The sequence below is a fragment of the Lissotriton vulgaris genome, chromosome 4_1 (genome assembly GCF_964263255.1).
Source record: "Lissotriton vulgaris chromosome 4_1, aLisVul1.2, whole genome shotgun sequence".
Classification (NCBI taxonomy): domain Eukaryota; kingdom Metazoa; phylum Chordata; class Amphibia; order Caudata; family Salamandridae; genus Lissotriton; species Lissotriton vulgaris.
Genome location: NC_141691.1, coordinates 256,690,728 through 256,714,785, shown reverse-complemented (window position 1 = coordinate 256,714,785; position 24,058 = coordinate 256,690,728).

Here is a 24,058-nt window from a genome sequence, read left to right as displayed (position 1 = left end):
CCTTGATAATAGAAAGGTTCCTAAGCAATAAAAATCGCTGCAGCTCGGCGATAAAAATATTGCCGCTAAGCCAACATAGCGATAATTATCGCTAGTTGTTGGTAATATGTCCCTAAAATCTTTAATGGCATATTCTCAAGGATTTATTGCTTAGTTAACAGCACCTTACCACAGCCAAAGTGGTGATAAAACTATTGACCCCATTCACAAGCTGGTCCTAACAGCCCATAGCACCAGTTTACGTGCCACAGCAGCCGCAAAAAACATCCCCACAGATGACCCCGCAACTATTGCTAATGAGATGCAGAGTAGGTGTTCCCGTGCTAAAAACTGTGACAACACCACTCCGCGACATTTTCAATGACTAGCCAGATCGGCAATAAGATCACAAAACAGGGGGTAAGGCGCGTTAGCAGTAGGAAATTAACACCTGCTCTGACCTGGTGTAAAGCCGGACGACAACCTGCACCAGGAAACGGAGCACAGCCCACAGCCACACCAGAAGATCAACAGATGCCATATAGTTACTGATCATGCAGCTCAGAGCCCCCACAGGGTCACAACACCCACCTCCACCATCCCCGGGCCAGCATCCCCCCCCGGCCCCCCACCGTCCCCCGCCCCCGGACCAACACAAAGGCAGTGCAGCGGACCTTCAGTAAACGCACAAGCCTCACAGACTTAACAGTTGAGTATGTCATTGCCCATTACAGGCTCAAAAGGACAACCATCCTCTGCATCCTGAACATCATTGCCCACAGGCTGGCGGTACCAACACAGCCGACAACCAACATCCCAACTCAGACAAAGCTGCTGGTCTTGCTGCACCTGTTGGCCTCTGGTACCTTCCAACCAACAACCACCAGAGTCGGAGGAGTCTCACAGCCAGCCATCATCAGCTTGGTACCCCAGTACCTATACTCCCCCCACATTGCACAGGAACAGCTGGAAACCAAGCAAGGCTTTTATGCCATAGCTGGCTTCCCGCAAATGTTGGGGGCAATCGACTGCACACATGTCCTACTTGTTCCCCCTTCCGACACTGCACACAATTACCGCAACAGAAAGCACACACATTCAATCAATGTGCAGGCAATAGTGCACCATCAGGGACTCTTCACCAATGTCGTCCCCAACTACCCAGGCAGTGTGAATGATTCCTACATCTTAAGACAGTCCATTATCAACCAGCGCTTCCAGGCTGGCACCTACGGCAATGCACTGCTCGTTGGTAAGTGCCAAATGAAAACACCACACACCTCCAATCCACAATCATGCAACTCACAACTATGGGAATGCACATGTCACAAGACACATACAACATGCCAAACAACATGCCCACCCACCAGACACGACAGCGCAACTTACTTTGGGAACCTGGGATAGCCATGTACATAAGCCATCAACGGCAAGGCAGCTAAGTCACATAATACCAGCATGTGGGGTGAGTTGGGAACCAGGCATGTGCGAAGGAGGCAAGTGACCAATGAATGAGAATGTACACAATGCCGAGTGGTGCTGTTTGGAGTGTAGTGGACAGTGTATGCAACTATGTCACCCCAGCCAGTGTGGGAGATCACGGAAATGTAGCTTGTGACATCCCCCCTGTAACCGTGTGCGGAGTGGACTGGCCCGGCGTACGCCAATCCAGCGTAGGGGTGTGAATAAAAAGCACATAACTCTAAGCATGGTTCTCTTCTGGAATGCCCAAGTCTCTGCCAGGGAGGCGCCTCTCACCCTTCCACGAGGCCGACTCCGTGAGCGGTGGTGCCTGCGATCCTGTGCGCCTGATGCACACCGTGCCGCTTGTCCCATAAACCGTCTTACCCGCCCCTGCGCACCCAGACCCCACTGCTCACCTGCCGACACTGGCGTGTGTTGAAGAGGGCCCACCACGTGCTGGGGCAAGCTCCAAGCCCGAGGCCCGTGACCTTGGTATCCTCCTCTGACCATCATGGCCTCCGCGAGCAAGACCTCCAGTTCTCCTTTCTCATTGACGTACTCCACCGGCTGACCCAGCGGACATGTAGGTCACACATTTGGAACTGAGTCTTGATTACACAATGTCAGAGGACATTTTACTATGGCTATGTTTAAATCACTATACTCCCTTTGACGTGGTGCCACCAACGCCATGCATAGCATTCCAACCACACATGTCTGTGGGCCCTTGCTGTCTTCGGCCTACACTGCGGTCCTGCAGGCTACACTGCGGTCCTGCAGGCTAAACACCCACTCAACTCTGGTGCCACTACCTCCGCCAGCCACAAATCTGCTTCATATGCCATTCCAACGTCATGTGTTAGAGATCCAGGAGGAGATGGCTGGACAGCAGTTGATCCGCGCTGACCTCTGCCTCTGGCCTACACTGCGGTCAACTAGGTCACACATTTGGAACTGAGTCTTGGTTTATTTCATGGCAGTGTACAGGCCTCATCGCAGACCACATACCCTTCCAGCACTGGTGCCACTAAGTATGTGCCCAGAAATTCATGGGCACTCTCTGGTGGCACTTTGGTGGCATCTGCCTCCATGGGCGGGGGGTTCTCTTCATCATCATGTAGCTGATACTTACATGGCGGTAAAGAAGAGTCTGTAGCATTCAACTCCGCCATTTCCCTGTTTCTGTTGCTTCTGCCCTCTGCATCATGCCCAGGAGGACACCTTCCACTGTCCCTCACAACTGAGGTTCCGTGACGATTTGAACCCGTGTTTTCAATATTGTCGTGAATACATAATTTTGGTATCAATGAACCGCAAATGATCCATTTAGCATATCCTGGTGTTTTCGCTATGCTACGAGCAAGAGTACTCCTGTTACAAACACATTTCCGATCTACCCATGGCATCCATCTTAGATCATGGCAGCCATTTTGTGTTTCTTGCCCTCACATACGCAATGACCTCTGATTACTTCATTTCGATTAAGGACACGTAGGCATAGCCGGCGATTCACCTTTCCAGTGACACGTGCACCTTAGAACAGAACACGCTGTAGCTGCATGACTCGACAAAGGCTACCTCCTCTGCCCGAGGCCAGTCCTGCTATACTGGTTCTTGTGTTCGTTGGCCTGATCATGATTAGGCGGCCGAAGCCGGTAGCCTTGCCCATTTACAACCCACAAACATCCCTTATCCTGCTTTTCTATCTTCTGCACCTGGCTCTGCTCCTTCCCTTCTGGGCCTTTATCAGGGGGAGGTAACGAAATTTACGATGAGGCGGTCCGGGTCTTGAATGAAAAGTTGACATGAGATTATGATGGAAAAGTGGGAACCCCTCGCTCGTAATGTTTTGACATCAGATATTGTCGACGATTCCTGTGCAACGCCAAATATTTATTGTTTAGGACACAAAGGTTTGGGAATGTATTACATGTAAAGAATTTGCCTCAAGCTCAAATTTTAGTATATAAGGAGCAACCCTTTTTGTACAAATTGAACAGGCTCCTAGATTCTGCCTGTGTGTAGTTTCTGTGACTTCTGTGTCCCTGCAGTAATAAACCTTTGGTCTTTGACGCCACCATCGAGAAGCCAGTGTTTCTGTTTATTTGTGCACCGAGACAGGTGGAACTCCGGGGTCTTCGGGTGTTATCCCTGACACCTCTGGACGGAACCAAAAAGTCCAGAACTCCAATTGGCGCCCAACGTGGGGCGACGTCATTCGGTACCGGTCCAAAAGCCTGAAGAGTTCGAGAAGCTTCGTGTGAAGATTCCTGAGGGAGGCGCCCCACTTCATCGATCCCGGCATATCGCAAAAGTGGCCCGACTTCTCTTCCACGAGGGTTCCCGTTCAGGACGGCTGCAGTGGTCCGTTGCCTTGACCGTCGCCCTGTCTTGGACCCGAGGTGCAGTCCTTAGTACGGCGAAACGTGACGGGTTTCTCCTTGGTGACGTCTTCAGTGCCTCAGTTAAGTATTTAGTGGTTGCTAGTTGGTTACTTCGTAAGGGTTGTTACAATCCTTTTAGTCCTTGGTTTGGTTTGGTTTCGTAAGATTATCACTGGTTGTTCTGGTTACGATAATCTATTGGTTTAGTTTGGGTATCGATACATTTGTTCGCTTTTGGTAGGCCTAAGTTCTTGGTTCGAGTGCACATTCCTGTTTGTGTTTGTTTGTTCTGTGTTCCGGATTATAAAATGGTAAGTCGGAAAAATTGTATGTTGTCGTGCTTTGGTTGCAACAGTGATTCCCGGTTGGAGGACTCATGTCTGGTTCCTCCGATCGGAACTCCCCTATATGATCTTTATTGTAAGTTTGGAGTGGGTCCTATATCTTATAATGAGGTGTGGGTCCGATACACTGAAAAAGATGGTGTCCTTAGTTGGCCACTACATGGTAGTTTTGAACCTGAAGTTCTTGACAATTTAGAAGTAAAATTGTTTAAGAAGAAAGCCCGGCCGGCAATGTTTGATTCTTTCCGTTACTGGCGAAAAGAATCTAAACAGAGAGAAATTAAAAGGTTGAAAAAAGAACAGAAAGAGCAAGAGTTAACTTTAGAACAAGCGGCTAAGCAGCTGCAAGATAACGAGTCTGAGAAAGCAATGGAGATAGCTACTAGAGAGCGTAACTTAGCGATAGATAAGTGCTATCCTGCCTTGCCATCGAGTACAACTAAGATAGTAGAGGACCCCGAAAACGATCCTCTGTTGTCTTACTTGTTACGGTCACCCCCACCGTATGCACAGGGTGCTACGGCTCCACCTGTACCGAATGTTCAATTGCCGGTTGCTGGACAACCTGGTATTCCTGCTCCTGCCCCTCAGAATCAAGCCCCTGTACCTCCTGTGGTTAATGTAAATGTTCCTTCAGCACCCCCTCTTCCTGGGTTGCCGACTTCTTTGCCTATACCTATATTGCTTACACCTACTGCTTCACAAGCTACCTTACTTGATACTCCTACTGTCCCTGTACTATCTGTTCCAACTGCTACTGTGTTTTCTGCATCTGCTAGTATTATGATTCCGCTTTCTGTTCGTCGAAGAATCACTGATTCTGTCTCTAACATTCTGTCTCCTTTCTATAAATCTTTAATTAAGACTCCTACTTCCGAGTCTGTGCAGAGACGTAGTCAGCTCCCAAGTACTGAGGAACGGGGAATATTAGATTCCACGGCTCTCCGATGGATTTCGAAGAGTAGGAGATATAGTACGAGAGATGTACTAGATACATTTATGCAGTGGAACGAACCAACACAACGATATGTATTCGACGAGATGTGCTCTCTTTTACGTGAGGAACTAGAAGAAGATGGCTCTGAATCGAATTTAGAAGACTTAATTAAGGTTCAGAAAGAGTTTGCTGCAGGTATGATAGTAGGTCAAAATATAAAAGAAGCGATGGAACTGATTTTAAGTTATAGGAATGATCCATCACTTCGTTCACCGAGGGACTTAGAGAAAAGTAGTACGAAGCAGAATCGCCAATATCCAATGAGAGAGGTTCCTCCAATTTGGCGTGAAGCTGTGCAAGCTAATGTAAACCTTGGTATTGCAGCTGCTCCGGCACAATTCCAGAGAGTGTGGATACACATTCCGTGGAAGCGAGCTGAAGTATTGGCAGTGAAACAGGCCTTGCCAGATCCGCGTAAAAATCCTGCTGGATATTATAAGGAGTTAGCACAAACAGTTGAGGCTTGTGTAATGAATCTAGCGGACATTGACATGTTATTTGGGAATGTAGTTCCGCAACCAATTTGGGCTAAAATTCGTAAAGAGAATCACCCAGTTGCTCTAGGTGGTGATTGGGCGGCTATCATTGCAGCAGATGGTCAGCAAATAGGTGGTTCCAAACCCGAACCTCTAATTGCTAATCTTCCAGGTAGGATAATCGACTTAATGAAGACTCTGATGCCAGCATTGCGTGTTAACTGGGACAAGTTGTCCGCATGCAGGCAAAAGAAAGACGAAAGTGTCTCCGACTTTTTCACGAGGTTCGAAGAGACTTTTGTAGATAACAGTGGTCAGGATATGAGCACAGAAGGAGGACAGAGATTGTTTGTCGATAAATTTGTACACAATTTGCTACCCGAGCTATGCAATAAATTAAAAGATTCCGAGAGTGCGTGGGCTGTCTCTACAACTGCGCAAATACTTGCAACTGCACAGTATTATGAAAATAGGGATAAAGAGGAGAAAGAGAAATCAGATAAGAAAACGAAAGACTTAAAAACTAAAGTTCTTCTGCAACAAGCATATCCGCCTCGCATGAATCAGACCAATACACAGCAAGGGTCGTATCCAAGGACAGATTATGGTTCTCAGAGACCACAATACCAGTGGAATCAGTGTGCGTATTGTAAGAAAGAGGGTCATTATAAGAATGAGTGTCCAGTCTTAGCGCAAAATAACGCAGCAGCAGCTCAGAGAGGTCGTGGTGGTTTTGTGCAAAATTCTGGAGGTCGAGGACGAGGTGCTATGCCTCCACAAACAAATGATCGCCCTTCCAATCACTTTGATCAGCGAAATGGACAGTCTGCTCAACAGAATAGGTCGCAACAGTATCATGTCGAAGACTATTGTGAAAATGATGAGGGATTTCAACAAAGTGAGTACTAGGACAGCCATGGACAGAGAGAGGGAGTAGTATCAGTTCCAGTGGATCAGAGTGGGCCTTATGTCGCAGTAGCAACATCAGGTGTAGTCGAACCGTTTCTGTTGGATACTGGTGCCGCAAAAAGTTCTATCATTCATGCGAAACTCCCCGGCGCACCTTTGTCCGGCTTAACAAATGTTTCTGTAGGTTTTTCAGGCGCCCCTGTTTACAACCCTGTATCTGGTCCTTTGTCTATTTCTGTTGGACCGTGTCAATTGAAAGCACCCCTGATTTTGACGACAGGTTGTAATGAAAATCTGCTTGGTTTAGACTTGTTAAAACGCCTATATGCGACATTGTACTGTTCTCCGGAAGGAGTACAGCTTACGTTGGGTAAACGAATCACCTCTCCGATGTACTTGTCAATGGATGCACTTCCGCCAGAGCTGCGTTCACTCCCTGATACTCTTTGGGCGACTGGTCCTAACGATGTAGGCCTTTTAGAAATACCACCATATGTAGTCACTTTGAAAGCAAATGTCAAATTTCCACGAATTCCTCAATACAGAATCTCTAGTGAAGGCGAACGTGCACTTTTATTGATCGTGCAAGATTTGATTAAGAAAGGGGTGGTTGAAGAAACTAGAGGAAATGTCTGTAATAGTCCTGTATTGCCAATTTTGAAACGTACTGATCCTTCAAAGCCTCCAGTATATAGATTTGTTATTGATCTCAGAGAGGTTAATAAAATTGTGGTTCCGCAGTTTCCTGTAGTTCCAGACATTACTGCATTGTTAACATTGATTCCTGCAACAGCTACATGGTTTTCAGTCATCGACTTGAAGAATGCCTTTTTCAGCATTCCGATAGCCGAGGAAAGCAGAGATATTTTCGGCTTCTGTCTAGGAGGTCGAAGCTTCAGGTTTAAACGCGCTCCACAAGGCTATTGTGAGAGCCCATCCATTTACAGTCAGGCATTAAAAAGTCAGTTAGATTCCTTTGTACTTCCTCCAGGTTCTGCTCTAGTGCAGTATGTAGATGACCTTCTAGTGGCTGCCGATGACAAGGAAACTTGCAAAGCAGCTACGATTTCGTTATTGCATCATTTGTCTAATTTGAATCACAAGGTGTCACCTTCGAAAATGCAATACTGCTGCCAAGAAGTGACCTACCTAGGTCATCTCTTGTCAAAGGAGGGAAGGAAGTTGACCCCAGAGAGAATAAAAGCAATTACGCAGATGAGTGTTCCTCGCACACAGAGAGAAGTACGTGCCTTTCTAGGTATTACCTCTTACTGTAGGCAGTGGATCCCAAATTTTTCTCTTTTAGCAAAACCGTTGGTAGCTTTGACTGGGAAAAATGTTCCGAGTCCGGTGCCATGGTCTGCTGAATGTCAGGAGAGTTTTTCTGAGTTACGAAATGCACTATGTTCAGCTCCTGTATTGGGTACACCCGATTACAGCAAGCCATTCACGCTCTATGTTCACGAGAGAGAAGGTTGCGCGTTAAGTGTTCTGACACAGAGATTCGGTGATAAACAACGCCCTTGTGCGTACTTTTCATCAACATTAGATCCGGTAGCTAGAGCGTTACCTAGTTGTTTGAGAGCTACAGCGGCAGCTGCGGCTTCCATTCGACAATCTGCTGGTTTGGTGATGAATAACATGCTAGTGGTCATGGTTCCTCATGCTGTGGATACACTCATGAACAGAACCAAGACGCAACACCTTACCAGTGCTAGATTATCTGGCTACGAGCTGACACTGCTAGCGAGTCATATTCAGATCAAAAGATGCAATGTATTGAATCCAGCAACACTGTTGCCGGCTAATCAAGAGTCGAGTGATTCCGAGCCCCATGATTGCTGTTTCAGAACCGAAGAGGAGACAAAAGGACGAATTGATTTAAAAGACACCCCATTGTCAGATCCAGATGGCACGTTGTATGTTGATGGGTCATGCTTTAAATTTGAGAATGGTGATGTGACTGCTGCCTATGCAGTAACGACTTTGAGTAGGATTGTGGAGACTGCAAGAGTGAGTCAGAATTCTGCCCAAGCTGCAGAATTAATCGCTCTAACGAGAGCGTGTGTTTTAGCTAAGGGAAAGAGAGTGAATGTGTTCACAGATAGTCAGTACGCGTTCGGCGTGGCCCATAATTTTGGCCGTTTGTGGAAAGAAAGAGGTTTCATTACGTCCCATGGGACTAAGATTCAACATGGTCAGCTAGTTAACGACTTGTTGGAATCTCTAACCTTGCCGACTGAAGTTGCGATTGTGAAATGCAGTGCGCATAAAGCAATCACGGATGATGTTGGTCGTGGGAATGCTTTTGCTGACGAGACCGCTAAACAGACAGCTAGAAATATGATGAGTAGAATGTATGTGGCTACGTCTGCGAGATGGATTTCTGAGTCTGGAATGTGTGAGGATACAGTGGAAAGTGTGAAAGAGATTCAGAAAGAGGCGACTGAGGAGGAAAAGCGTGCATGGAAAGAAAGTATGGGCAAGTTGGACTCGAGTGGGTGTTGGATTGACTTGTCGGAACAACAGCGTTGGATGTTGCCTGATGCGTATGTGCTTGCAGTGGTGACAATGGCACATGGAGTAGCGCATATAAGTTCTAAAGGGATCTGTAAGATGTTGGCTCCAGTCTGGAAGAATGATGGGATTAGTAAATGTGCAGAGAGAGTGGTGAAAAATTGTATGGTATGCCTGATGCATAATCCTGGCAAGGGAATCCCTACTCCTGCTGGTCACTTCGCTCCTCCCTCTTGCCCCTTTGAAGTGATTCAGTTAGACTTCATTCACATGGATCGGTGCAATAACTTAAAGTACGTCCTGGTGGTAGTTTGTGCTTTCTCCAGATGGATCGAAGCATATCCACTAAAGGACAACACTGCCCTATCAACTGCCAAAATTCTTCTCAAAGAATATTTCCCTAGGTACGGAATGCCACGGATTGTATGGTCAGATAACGGAAGTGAGTTTGTAGGGAAAGTTATGCAGAGTGTGTGTGCCGGTTTAGGAATAAAGCAAAAGTTTCACAGTGCAAACCATCCCCAGTCTGCTGGTTTAGTTGAGGGTTACAATGGCACCCTCAAACTAAAACTCGCTAAAATACAGGCATCCACGGGTTTATCCTGGCCAGACGCACTACCCTTGGCTTTGTTATCCACGAGAGCGACTGTACATTCTAGAGTAGGGCTTAGTCCGTATGAAATTGTCTTTGGCCGTCCCGCTAATATTTGGGGAATGCCAAGGCTAAAGGAATTTTGTTCTCTGGAATATCCAATGTTGATTGATTACCTTTACGACTTGACTGCTAAATTGAGTCCTATTCACCAACAGGTTTTCGATGCATTGCCAAAGCCACCGGAGAGTCCAGGTCATCAGCTGAAACCAGGTGACCACGTTGTGGTGCGGAACTTCGCCAGGACGAAGAACCTTCAGCCCAGATTTGTTGGCCCCTATCAAGTACTACTAGGAACGAGAACTGCTGTTCGTGTGGCCGGACGCAAGCACTGGATCCATGCGACACATGTCAAACGTGTGCCCCTGCCACTTCCTTATGACAACTGGATTAAGAAGGGAATTGGTGCCTCTGAGTTCGAGCGAACACCCAAGTTTGTCCCTTTCAGCGATGCCGAATTGATAACTGACACTTCGAACTCTGACTCTCCTCCTGAAACTACTTCTTTGACTCCTGAACACTTGCCCTCTGCATCAGAAGGAACTTTGCCATCTGCGAACTTGAACATTGCAACCTCTGCTGATAACACACTGTTTCCTGATCAAACAGTTCCTGCAAAACTAAGATACAATTTACGATCTCGCAATATGGACAAATAAAGCAGGAAACTGCCTATTTTACACATTTGAAATTTTAACACTTTGCCTTCAGCCAGGAAGTTTGCTATTGTTTTATTTTTTTTAAAAATTGCCTTGCCGTCTGGGTAGCCGTAGGGTCGTGGCTGTGTGCCTAGTTGAATCTGCGGGGGTCAGACACAAGGTCGATCTTTCTGTTGGTTCTGGGAACTCCCAGGGCTGATAGAGGCATTTTCATCTACGTACACATCATCAGTGGTCGCGAGCGGATTGTAGAAGATGGAGCTTCCTGCACTGCAACGAGAAAATGTGATTTATGTTCGCAGAAACAGACTTTACAGAATTCTTCATAGCAAATGTTTGCTGATGCAATGTGCTATTACATTTTTATTTGTTTTAATAACGTTGGTGGGTGGAATCGTTTTTGGTATAAATTTAATTTTTGTGCCAGTAACTACAGTACCTCCCCTTGATCCTGCTACCTCTACTGTTTCTTCTATACACTCTTTTCACTCGTTTCCTGAACATGAGCAAGCTCGACGCTCAGAATTTATCAATAACACTTTCGTACAACTCTTGCACCAACACCAACAGATGGTCAACACTACAGACTGCTGGGTGTGTGGCTTGATACCCCACACTATGGATAAAGGTATTCCCTATCTGGTTTTGCCTTTTAGCTATAATGGATCATTTCAGGCCCTTCAGACCATTTTTGCCTATGCCCTTGAAACCTATCCTCCGCGTCCACCGCGTTCCACTGAATATAACTCTGCCAACAAAGCTTTAGTCCAGGGAATTATTGACATGATCAAGGACGTCAATAATACTCCATCTTACCCTAGAGACGAATTGCGAGTATATTTGAGTTGGAACTCTACAGAGTATCGCCTTAGTTTGGGAGAAAGCAAGCGAAAAAGCTCCACTCCAATCTGGGTCGTGCCTCACCGAGGTCAGGTCTGTTTGCAAGGTAATGGGAGAAATCCGAGAGCTCAGCTAGGGAGGAGTGAGTGCGTTGAGACTTACGTATTTCCTTCTAACTCTTCCCCTGCTTTTCTTACTGCTAGGGGTACCTACTTCATCTGTCAAGACAGAGCGTATACATGGTTGCCTGCTGACTTTTCAGGTTCATGTTATATTGCTCGATTGTTGCCTCCAACATACACTGCTTCTTCTGACTATCACAAGACCAGAGTAGCAAGAGGTGTTTTCAGCAAGGAAGATACCGCTGGTCAGGAAGCTGGAGACTTCTTCAAAGGTTTCCTTCCGTTCTGGGGGCCTATGGCCAATAGTAGAAACATACGTCAGCTAACACGGGTAGTTGAATCTACTATTACCGAAACTGCTGGTGCCCTTAGCAACTTGACAGCTGAGCTTCAGGCGGATAGACTCATGACGTTGCAGAACCGTATGGTTCTAGACGTAATACTTGCAGATCGAGGTGGGGTATGCAGAATGATCCAATCGAGCTGCTGTGTCTTTATTCCCAATAATGCTCCAACAGTCTATGAGGCGATCTCTAAGCTACACAAGATTTCCGACTCTATACATGTAGACAAGGGAAACTGGTCCTTCATGGAGTGGTTGTGGACTCTGATATCAGCGTGGGGATGGAAGGTTCTGATGGTCATTGGTGTCATCTTAGTATTCCTATTCTCATGCTGCCTGATTATCCAGTGTGGTCCTGCTTTGTGTAGTCTCTGTGCTGCAACCTGTTTTAGAAAACCACCTGCGTTTGGAGAAAAGGCACGAGAAAGGATGATGATACAACAGCATGTCACTGACCTGATGAGCATAGAGTTAGACTCTGACATAGACTGAGTAATTGCCTATGTAAGGGCAAAAGGAGGGTCAGAGGTTCCGTGACGATTTGAACCCGTGTTTTCAATATTGTCGGAAATACATAATTTTGGTATCAATGAACCACAAATGATCCATTTAGCATATCCTGGTGTTTTCGCTATGCTACGAGCAAGAGTACTCCTGTTACAAACACATTTCCGATCTACCCATGGCATCCATCTTAGATCATGGCAGCCATTTTGTGTTTCTTGCCCTCACATACGCAATGACCTCTGATTACTTCATTTCGATTAAGGACACGTAGGCTTAGCCGGCGATTCACCTTTCCAGTGACACGTGCACCTTAGAACAGAACACGCTGTAGCTGCATGACTCGACAAAGGCTACCTCCTCTGCCCGAGGCCAGTCCTGCTATACTGGTTCTTGTGTTCGTTGGCCTGATCATGATTAGGCGGCCGAAGCCGGTAGCCTTGCCCATTTACAACCCACAAACATCCCTTATCCTGCTTTTCTATCTTCTGCACCTGGCTCTGCTCCTTCCCTTCTGGGCCTTTATTAGGGGGAGGTAACGAAATTTACGATGAGGCGGTCCGGGTCTTGAATGAAAAGTTGACATGAGATTATGATGGAAAAGTGGGAACCCCTCGTTCGTAATGTTTTGACATCAGATATTGTCGACGATTCCTGTGCAACGCCAAATATTTATTGTTTAGGACACAAAGGTTTGGGAATGTATTACATGTAAAGAATTTGCCTCAAGCTCAAATTTTAGTATATAAGGAGCAACCCTTTTTGTACAAATTGAACAGGCTCCTAGATTCTGCCCGTGTGTAGTTTCTGTGACTTCTGTGTCCCTGCAGAAATAAACCTTTGGTCTTTTACGCCACCATCGAGAAGCCCGTGTTTCTGTTTATTTGTGCACCGAGACAGGTGGAACTCCGGGGTCTTCGGGTGTTATCCCTGACACCTCTGGACGGAACCAAAAAGTCCAGAACTCCACAACCCTCCACAACATTCACCTTAGAGCCGAAGAGATCGGGTGGCCCCAACTCAGTGCAGCACAAGTCACCGTCCTGTGGTGGTGTGCCTGTGGTGGACGCAGTGCATCCTGAGCCACTGACTCTGTGCAGCTCAAGTCATGGATCCTCGCTGTTTGAAGCATGTACTACTGATTGCCTGATATCTGTTATGGTTGTTGCCAGCACCAACCAACCCCTGAGGGGTGGCTTATATTACCCAACACCCATCCAGCACAGGTGTCACTGGAATAAAGGGGGCTGGGCGCACATGCCCGTAGTCAGTTCCACAAACTCACTTAGTGTCTCCGTGTGGTCATTATGTATGCATTAAGGCCACGGGCCATTCCACATTACAATGTACTGTGTACAGCATGCGCAATCATGTCACTGCAGGCAGTGGGGTAGACCTGGGACATTTAGCTGTGTCGTACCTCACTGTGAGCGGAGTGTACAGGCATACGGCAGTACAGCATAGGGGTGTGGCTCTTCCACACGTGGATCTGGGTATGGTTAAGTTTAGGCCTTGCCAAGGAAGTGACTGATGGGTGTGTCTCTGTTGTAGTGTCTGCGCCACCCATCCCGCAATGGACTAAGTGGCATACGCCCGGAGTGCAGGCTCGTCCGAAGGGGTACATGAGATAGGGTATGCCCGCTCAGGGTCAGGCATCACACATGCCAACTGTTATGTGTGTCGCTATCAGTGCAGCATGCGCCAAATGTCTACCCACAACCACATGGCGAGTTCAGCCAGGAAGGTACTCTACGTCTGTGTCAGTCCTGTCCTTACAATGGGGCTACACACACGTGGCCGGCCACCTTCAGTGCACATCATCACTGTGTCGTAATCAGGCTTGTGGACATGCGAAGACAGGCATGACAATGGTGTGCCGTAGGGGTGCAAGTGATGCAACCGCAACCTAGTGACTATGCTCGGGGTGACGCTACGTAATACACATTGATTCAGCTAATTTGCAACAGGCAGTTCATGTCATACAGGAATCACTAATTCACACATATCACACACCAATAAACCAGTGAGCCTGCCAACACATCATGCAATGCGTAGTCTTGACTCATGTCTCTCTGCATTGTCACAGGTGACCAAGGATATGCACTCTGCGCTTGAATGATGACACCCCTTCAAGCACTGAACACACAGGCGCAGAGGCAGTACAATTTGGCCCACAAACTCACCAGGGGCATAGTGAGGCGCACATTTGGAATGTTGAAATCACGTTTCAGGAGCCCGGGCGTCACAGGTGGAAGGCTCCTGTACAGCCCAGACATTGTGTGCAAGATGATCATTGCATGTTGTGTGTTGCACAACATATGTGTAAGCATCAATGCCCCATGGAAACTAGTTCCAGATGCTCCAGACGATGACGATAAAGATGAGACAGCAGGAATTGCCCGTAGGAAGCAGGAATTGCCCGTAGGAACACCATCATTGACAATGTCTTCTCATGTTGACGTCACATTGTGACGGTCCTTGGCAACCAGGGGACAGTACGATGAATGACCACAGGCACAGCATGTGTAAATAAATGCATTCCCAAAAACATTCCTGGCGTGTATGTCTCTCATCTTGACATGCATATCACTCAGACAAGTGTGGGTGGGACATGTAGTGCTTGCAACTTTGGAAATTGGTAATGGATGTTGGGTGGGTCACCTCTGTGCAGTGAGGCTGTTTAGAGTGTCACGTATTAGAACTGCCAAGTTGAAGCATTGTCGTATGCCTATCGAAATAGTACCTCGGTGTTGTGAATACTGAGTTACCATGACGTAATTTTACAGCGATTGACTGTGATATGAAGAGTTGCGTTAAGCTAATTTTGCAGTACTTATCACACTTTCTTGAGAATATCCCCCTAAGTTGCTTGGTGCCAGAGAGCAGAAGGGCATGATGAGGAGCACACTAATTATGTTATTTTTCGCCCTTTGCTAGGTTTCATCTCACAATGTTTTAAGAATGAGATAAACGTGTGTTTTGTCAATGCACTGGTTACAGATACCATTTATTTGTCTGCTTTATTCCTGTTTTTTATAGCCCAATGAGGAAGACACATTCAATTTGTTTTTTTTGTGTGTAAAAACATCTTCAGTGATGCCTTTTATCCTGCACCTAGTTGTTTTAGGGCAGCGGTCTTCAATCTGTGGGGCGCGACCCCCAGGGGGGTCGTGGAGTCATGGGAAGGGGGTCGCAGATTCTACAGAGTACAGTTCCTGGCTTTGGGCTGATCGAGGGTGCTCACGGCGGAGGCCTAATTCACACCGAGGTGTGAAAAACATCAACGCCTCATTAACAAGTAAAAGGTCTTATAAAGACCTGTCAAGTACTTGGGTGTGACTGTGTGTGTGTCCCTGAAGCTGTTACAGCCGGGCTCACATACACAAGCTGGGGGGAGCTGGGGGGAGCTGGGGGAGTGGGGGGGGGGGCTGGGGGAGTGGCTGTAGTGGAGCTCTTTGAGTTCAATGGATGTTGCGCACCTGGAGCTGTGGGTCCCGTAACACGTCCCACGCCCCCAGCAGGGAGGCACAGGGATGCCCTCCCATGAGCGGGAAAGAAGAAGGAAGACGACGCAGAGAGATACTGATCCCCCTTCCCCCCCCCATGAGAGAGGCACAGAAAAGGTGGATGGATGAATGATGAGTGGATGGATGAATGAAAGGGTGGATGGATGAATGATGGATGTATGGATGGAAGGATGAAAGGGTGGATGGATGAAGGATAGATTGGTGAAGGATAGATGTATGGATGGAAGAATGAAAGGGTGGACGGAAGGATGGATGGATGAAAGGGTGAATGGATAAATGATGGATGGATGTGTAAAAAGATGGGTGGATGAATGAGGGGTGAATGGATGGATGAAAGGGTGGATGGATGAATGATGGATGTATGGATGGAAGGATGAAAGGGTGGATGGATGAAGGATGGATGTATGTATGGATGGGAGGATGAAAGGGTGGATGGATGCATGAATGGATAAAAGGTTGCATGGATGAATGATGCATGGATGGATGTGTGAAAAGGTGGGGGGATGAATGATGGGTGGATGGATGAAAGGGTGGGTGGATGGATGTATGGATGAAAGGGTGGATGGATGTATGGATGGGAGGATGAAAGGGAGGATGGATGAAGGATGGATGTATGGATGGGAGTATGGAAGGGTGGATGGATGAAGGATGGATGGATGGGAGGATGAAAGGGTGGATGGATGTATGAATGGATAAAAGGTTGCATGGATGAATGATGGATGGATGTGTGAAAAGGTGGGTGGATGAATGATGGGTGGATGAAAGGAAGGGTGGATGGGTAAAGGATGGGTGAATGGATGGATGATGGATGTATGGATGGATGGATGTGTGAAAAGGAGGGTGGATGAATGATGAGTGGATGGATGAATGAAAGGGTGGATGGATGATTGATGGATGTATGGATGGAAGGATGAAAGGGTGGATGGATGAAGGATAGATTGGTGAAGGCTAGATGTATGGATGGAAGAATGAAAGGGTGGACAGATGAAAGATGGATGGATGAAAGGGTGGATGGATGAATGATGGATGGATGGATGTGTGAAAAGGTGGGGGGATGAATGATGGGTAGATGGATGGATGAAAGGGTGGGTGGATGGATGAAAGAGTGGATAGGTGAAGGATGGATGTATGGATGGGTGGATGAAAGGGTGGGTGGATGAAGGATGGGAAGATGAAAGGGTGGATGGATGTATGAATGGATAAAAGGTTGCAGTGATGAATGATGGATGGATGTGTGAAAAGGTGGGTGGATGAATGATATGATGGGTGGATGGAAGGAAGGGTGGATGGGTAAAGGATGGATGTATGGATGGAAAGATGAAAGGGTGGATGGATGAAGGATGGGAAGATAAAAGGGTGGATGGATGTATGAATGGATAAAAGGTTGCATGGATGAATGATGTATGGATGGATGTGTGAAAAGGTGGGTGGATGAATGATGGGTGGATGGAAGGAAGGGTGGATGGGTAAAGGATGGATGTATGGATGGAAGGATGAAAGGGTGTATGGATGGATGTGTGAAAGTGTGGGTGGATGAATGATGGAGGGATGTGATGAGGTCTAACAGGCGCATTTATGGTTGTCAAAAGTTGATGATGAGGAGTACCAGTTTCTAGAAACTTTTGTCGGAAGGGAGTCCTTAAGCCTAAAAAGGTTTTACAAGGGGGTCTCTGCATCAAAAAGTTTGAAGACCTCTGTTTTAGGGCCATCTGAATAAGAGGTTTGCAGCACTTTGAAAGCTTAAACGTTCTAAAATATTTTATGTTATCCCACCAGAAAGGAGCAAAAACTGAGTATTTGTATTATTATGTTGTGAGTTTTTTAGAGCATGTTACAAAAATCACATCTTTTGCCTTTTGCTATATTAGCACAATAGAAGTAAATAACCCCCTCTGTTATTGATTAAATACCCAGGGTATAATCAGTTTTTCAGGTTGATTATGTAAGGCAGCTTACAAAGTAGATTGTATTTAAATCTAGAGTCTGCAGTTGCATTGCCCTTGTGGGCTGACCGAAAATAGGAAAGATTATATCAGTGCCTGGAAATGATCTTGGTATAATGGTTCCATTAGGCAGAAGTGGCTCAATCCTTAACTTCATATGAAAGGTTTAGTGGGCAGGATTCAAAACAACTAGGGAGACATTGATACTAGCCTCTAGTCAAAGTACCGCACAGTATTGCACCAAAACCAGGGTTTGTTAATTGTTGGCAAAAATACAGCATGCTCTCCACCAGACTTCCTTATGGCACAATATCCATGTGGCACAAAATCCATTGGCATTTGTGTGGGGAATATGATGTTTTTGATGCCAGGGTCTGTGATCCCCCTGCCACTAAACACATATTTCCCCTATCTCTAAATAGGGTTGGGGAACCGAGAAATGGACGGAGCAGCATCTGTCAATTCGTGGTGATTGCCCTATTAACAGTTGATTCTAAATTACACTGCAAGTGTTTGATACATAGGGCTATACATTTCAGAAGTGCCCTAACTTCATTAAACAGTGGAAGTGCTGGATAGCTCCTTTATGTGACTTTTTAGGTTTCAGACAGTATAGGGTAGCTTCAAGAATATGCAGAGTAAATACGTTCCCTGTTACAGTCTGCTCTGCAGTTAAGTATCTTGAAATATTTGGCCCATTCGGCGTAAAATTATCTCTATCCCTGCTCCAAATACTTTCGATTATCCCTTGTTAGGTTGGCCTCTTCATATAAATATTAATTTATAATACTGTACTCTATGGTTTTATTGTTTTTATTAAATTAGTGCTATCACTAAGTGAGCATCTACATTATTTTTCTTTTGAATTCTTTTTATAACTGTAAAGATATGACGTATTTGAAATGTATTGTTTATGTGTTCATTTTATGGTTTATGGCCGAAATAAAGTACCAAAATGATTTCAGGATTGGCGACAGTGAATTAATGTATATATATTGTATTGAGGATATGAGTGATCCTCTGGCAAATGATGGTCAGGAGAGCACTGTATATAATCGCAATTACAGGTAGTCCATGTATTTCCCATACAGGGATATTTACAAAGCCGTGAATAGGTTAAAATGAGGTTAAGGATATCGGGAGAAATGTTTAAAAGAAGTATTGGGAAAAATGTTTAAAAGGTGTGCACCCTCAACTCCCTGTTTGAATGTAAATTAAGAGACTGGAGCGACATTGGCACAGATCAGCTGTCAGTCTTGAAGTGTATAAAGGGAAAGCCTGTTTCTATGTGTATACATTGTTGGACTTTGAAAAGTCAGGTCCAGCTGCAAATGGCGTGGGACCCTATTAAAAAACGTTATTTGGTGAGTAGATTGTCTATTTTAAAGTGCATGTAGCAAGGTGTGAAGAGGGGAATATGTAGGGATGAAGCCAGTGTGGTTGTTTTAATGTTTGTAAGATATGACTGACTTGTAATCATTGATTAGATGGGGGTTAGTGTTTACACAGGCAGATCTTTAGGGCCTTATTTACAAGCCCCTTGCGCCATTTTTACGTAATTTTTAACATTGGGCAAAGTGACTCAAAAGTGGCACAAGGGACTTGTAAATAATCCCCTTAGTCTTTAGTGGTGTCATGGTGGATTCAGTAAGCCCTTTATTTTTGGGTCTCTTTGTTGATGTCTGTAAGAATGAATGTCTAGACTGCCAAACATAACTTAGTCCTGGGGGAAAGATTTACTGTTCCACAAGACCCTAATCTGTAAAGATGCTGCCTGAAAATGTTTCTTTACTTTTCCCTTAACACAAGGAGATCGAAAAAGGAAATAAAGGACCCAGCTCCGGCAACTCCTATGGACAAAACCCATGAACCCAAAAATTACTGTTTCTGTGGGAATAGAATTCTCTTAATCTGTTTTCTAAACAAAAAGAGGTTAGATTGCATCCAGATGGATGTTGGTACTGAATTACAAATTTTAGCTGTGGTAACTGAACTCCATAAGTTGTCTATGTACTATGGTTTCGATGAACTTTATGAAGATGGATAACAGAGAGGTAGACTTGTAATTAGATAACACTGTAGGATCAAATGAAGGCTTTTTTAGGTCGAACCTCGACAGTGCTTGCTCTGTCTGCAAGACCTGTTGTGTCTCTTCTGTGGGCTTTTTGCACACCCATCAAGTGCCATTGGTTATCTATGGCATTCAGAAACGCTAGCTTGTTATTGGTGCATTTGTGTAAATATCCCTCCTTTGTGTGCTTCGTTCCCTCCATTGCGATTTCACTAAGAGAAATAATAACAACAACTAGAGAGAGAGGGAAGGGGCACTCTCAGTCCCCCAGGTAATAGTTACAATCAACAAAAGAGTGCCCACACAGGGATAGTAGTGTCCAGCACAGAGAAGAAAAGAAGATCAAATCGACCTGAATAGGAATTTCTCAGGGATTTCTTGGAAGCCCTCACTCACCACCCTGGGTGGTGACATGCTTCATCATCGGGCCCACCAGGAGAAGCCGAATGCCTCCCTGGTGTGCTGCAACGCCAGGTTACTGCGGAGCGGGATTTTTTTGTGACAAAGTGTATGAAAAAGTGAGTTTAAAAAATACCAAACAGCTTTACCAAACAAAAAACTTTATTCCGTGGTTAGCTGGGTATTGGTTAAAAGGTATGTGCAGGGAAATATACCAACTAATGTGTTGGGTGTTTTCCCCTTTTAAATTACAACGGGGTCAACATGTTTCTGCCCTTTAAGTGTATGGATATTACTGGGCATTCGTCAGGACCATGTAATTGTGTACCTCGGTGGTGTAGGCGCGCTAAGGCCCACCCTAGCCAGAGGACGTGACAGTTAAAAAACAGAATTATGTGTCAAAAAGGTGCAAAAAAAACAAACCAGAAAAAAGGGGTTCGAACAATTTTGATGAACCTGTGGTCTGAAAGAAATGACAAACACACATGAAAAGACAATACAAACATTATTAATGACTGGACTGGAGCGTCTTTTTGCTAACACTGATTGCAAAGTTCTGTGCTTGGACTAAGGTGGAAAAACGTGTGCCCGGGGTGAAAAAATAGAGATATTTTAAGCCTGAAGCGGTGGAGGCCAAGCTGTCTCAGGGCATACAGTTTTTGAGCAAAAAGGACGATCACAAAGCAGACATCATGCCATTCGTGCTGGTGCGATCAATGCGCCCAAATGGAGGGCTGGTGTCTATGTTGGACCCTAGCGGTTCAACCAATTTTTAACAAATAAATAAACTTAAAATGAATAAAAATGGCGAGTTTCTCACTTGTGTATTAAAAGATCCACACTTCATGGGTCTCGGGAGGGGGGTGGTGGGGACAATGGCACACCCTACAGAGGTAAATAGAGGAACACAACAACTACTTAGTGATTGGAATGATGTAAAGGTTACTTAGCTTAGCGTGGGGCAGGAAGGTGCCTGATGGTCATATCAGAAAGATTCTTACGCCCGCAACGCCAAACACCCGCTAGGCACCTAGCGCTCTCCTCGAACCGGACCCCGTGGATGGATGTCCGGAGATCGAATGGCATTGAAATACTCTCTCCGTGGTAAAGCGCGCGGTGGAGGGCGTAGCTTACAGCGGAGGTAGGCGTGCCAGGGGGTGTGTGTATGCCCAATCACAGTAGAGGACAGAAGCGAGGCTTGGGATGCAAGCCCTCGCGTTGTTGTGGGGAATGACATAACGCATGAGCCTCAGTAGCCCAACAGAGTTATGGATCAGACCGAGGCTCGTGATACAAACACTCGCGTTGTCATGGTGAGTCTACGGTGGACAATGATCGAGCAAGTCACCTCGGAGAGAAATACCACCAATATTCTCTTCGAAAAAGAGCAACGTTGGGTGTATAGACTGGGTACCCACATCAATGGGCTTAATGACCAGATTCCTTGGTCCTCTGTTCTCAAGCGGTAAGCCTGCCTCAGTCTTCATGTTTCTCGAGGTCATCGCCAGACCCAATGATCCTTTGCTCACCTTCACTTATGTGAAGTATACCACTTACTGCCACCAGAGTACTGGTCTCACTGTTCCTGCTCTGTTTCTCCTGCTCTGTCCATCTAGAATCGGAAATACAACTGTCCACTTTACCTTTCGATTCTATCAGACTCTTCGTCACCTGATGAACGAGCCTTCTGTCACCGCAAGGAATGACCTAATCACTCACCATGACAACGCAAGTGTTTGCTGTAAGCTACGCCCTCCACCGCGCGCTTTACCACGGAGAGAGTATTTCAATGCCATTCGATCTCCGGACATCCATCCACGGGGTCCGGTTCGAGGAGAGCGCTAGGTGCCTAGCGGGTGTTTGGCGTTGCGGGCGTAAGAATCTTTCTGATATGACCATCAGGCACCTTCCTGCCCCACGCTAAGCTAAGTAACCTTTACATCATTCCAATTGTTAAGTAGTTGTTGTGTTCCTCTATTTACCTCTGTAGGGTGTGCCGTTGTCGCCACCACCCCCCTCCCGAGACCCATGAAGTGTGGATCTTTTAATACACAAGTGAGAAACTCGCCATTTTTATTCATTTTAAGTTTATTTATTTGTTAAAAATTGGTTGAACCGCTAGGGTCCAACATAGACACCAGCCCTCCATTTGGGCGCATTGATCGCACCAGCGCGAATGGCATGATGTCTGCTTTGCGATCGTCCTTTTTGCTCAAAAACTGTATGCCCTGAGACAGCCTGGCCTCCACCGCTACAGGGTTAAAATTTCTCTATTTTTTCACCCCGGGCACACGTTTTTCCACCTTAGTCCAAGCACAGAACTTTGCACTCAGTGTTAGAAAAAAGACGCTCCAGTCCAGTCATTAATAATGTTTGTATTGTCTTTTCATGTGTGTTTGTCATTTCTTTCAGACCACAGGTTCATCAAAATTGTTTGAACCCCTTTTTTCTGGTTTGTTTTTTTGCACCTTTTTGACACATAATTCTGTTTTTTAACTGTCACGTCCTTTGGCTAGGGTGGGCCTTAGCGCGCCTACACCACCGAGGTACACAATTACATGGTCCTGACGAATGCCCAGTAATATCCATACACTTAAAGGGCAGAAACATGTTGACCCCGTTGTAATTTAAAAGGGGAAAACACCCAACACATTAGTTGGTATATTTCCCTGCACATACCTTTTAACCAATACCCAGCTAACCACGGAATAAAGTTTTTTGTTTGGTAAAGCTGTTTGGTATTTTTTAAACTCACTTTTTCATACACTTTGTCACAAAAAATCCCGCTCCGCAGTAACCTGGCGTTGCAGCACACCAGGGAGGCATTCGGCTTCTCCTGGTGGGCCCGATGATGAAGCATGTCACCACCCACGGTGGTGAGTGAGGGCTTCCAAGAAATCCCTGAGAAATTCCTATTCAGGTCGATTTGATCTTCTTTTCTTCTCTGTGCTGGACACTACTATCCCTGTGTGGGCACTCTTTTGTTGATTGTAACGATTTCACTAAGAGAACATTTTGGTTGGCCATCTCACTGTACAGTGTGTGATGGCACTTCCTCCCTCCTCCTGTATGGGCATTGCAGCCTCAAACACAGCTTGGTTCCCTCCTGGGAGACATCCTTTTCATTGCATCGGATACATCGTATGCCATTACAACGTGTTTGTTACAACAACCATGTTGTTACATCGCAAACCATTACAACTCAAGTCTTTACAACAACTTTCTGTAAGGGGCAGAAGGTGTTGGATTTAAAATCCAAAACCTTACCTACTGTTGCACAGACTGGAGTTGGATTAGTAAATTATACTATTCCAACATCCAGTGCCCACTTCAGCAAGTCAGTGTAACAACTTTCGTTGTAATGTAATGGTATGCGATGTAACAACGGAGTCGTTGTAATGACCGCGTTGTAATGGCATGCGATGTAATGTGGCATATTCTTCCCTCCCACGTCTTGCTCCCTGGCAATTTCACTAAGAGACGTTTTGTGTTGCCCTTCACACTACTTTCATAGGCCTTCACGCTTCCTCCTGTTACAGCTTGTGATGGCCCCTCCTCCCTTCTGGCAATTGCAGGTACAAACTGTGCTCCCATTAAAAGATGCATTGAGAGAGGGTTAGGCTAAAATCTTCATTAGGATTATGCTGCCGAAAAGGTTGCCTATTTGGTATTTATCTTTGAAAGTGATTTTGTAGTATATTCCAAAGGGTCTATTTATTTAGAGATTTGTTTCAATTAAAAAAACTTACAACGTATTCACAGTATTGGCTATAACATTAATTTAAAGTTCTTTTTACTAAATATTATTTGAACATTCATACTTCACATTTACTACATTTCTCATTTTTTTAAAACAATAATTCTATAATGGATGACCTGTTAAGTCATGCTCTTGTGTCGTGGGGGGGCGTTTATCACCTTGGACCGA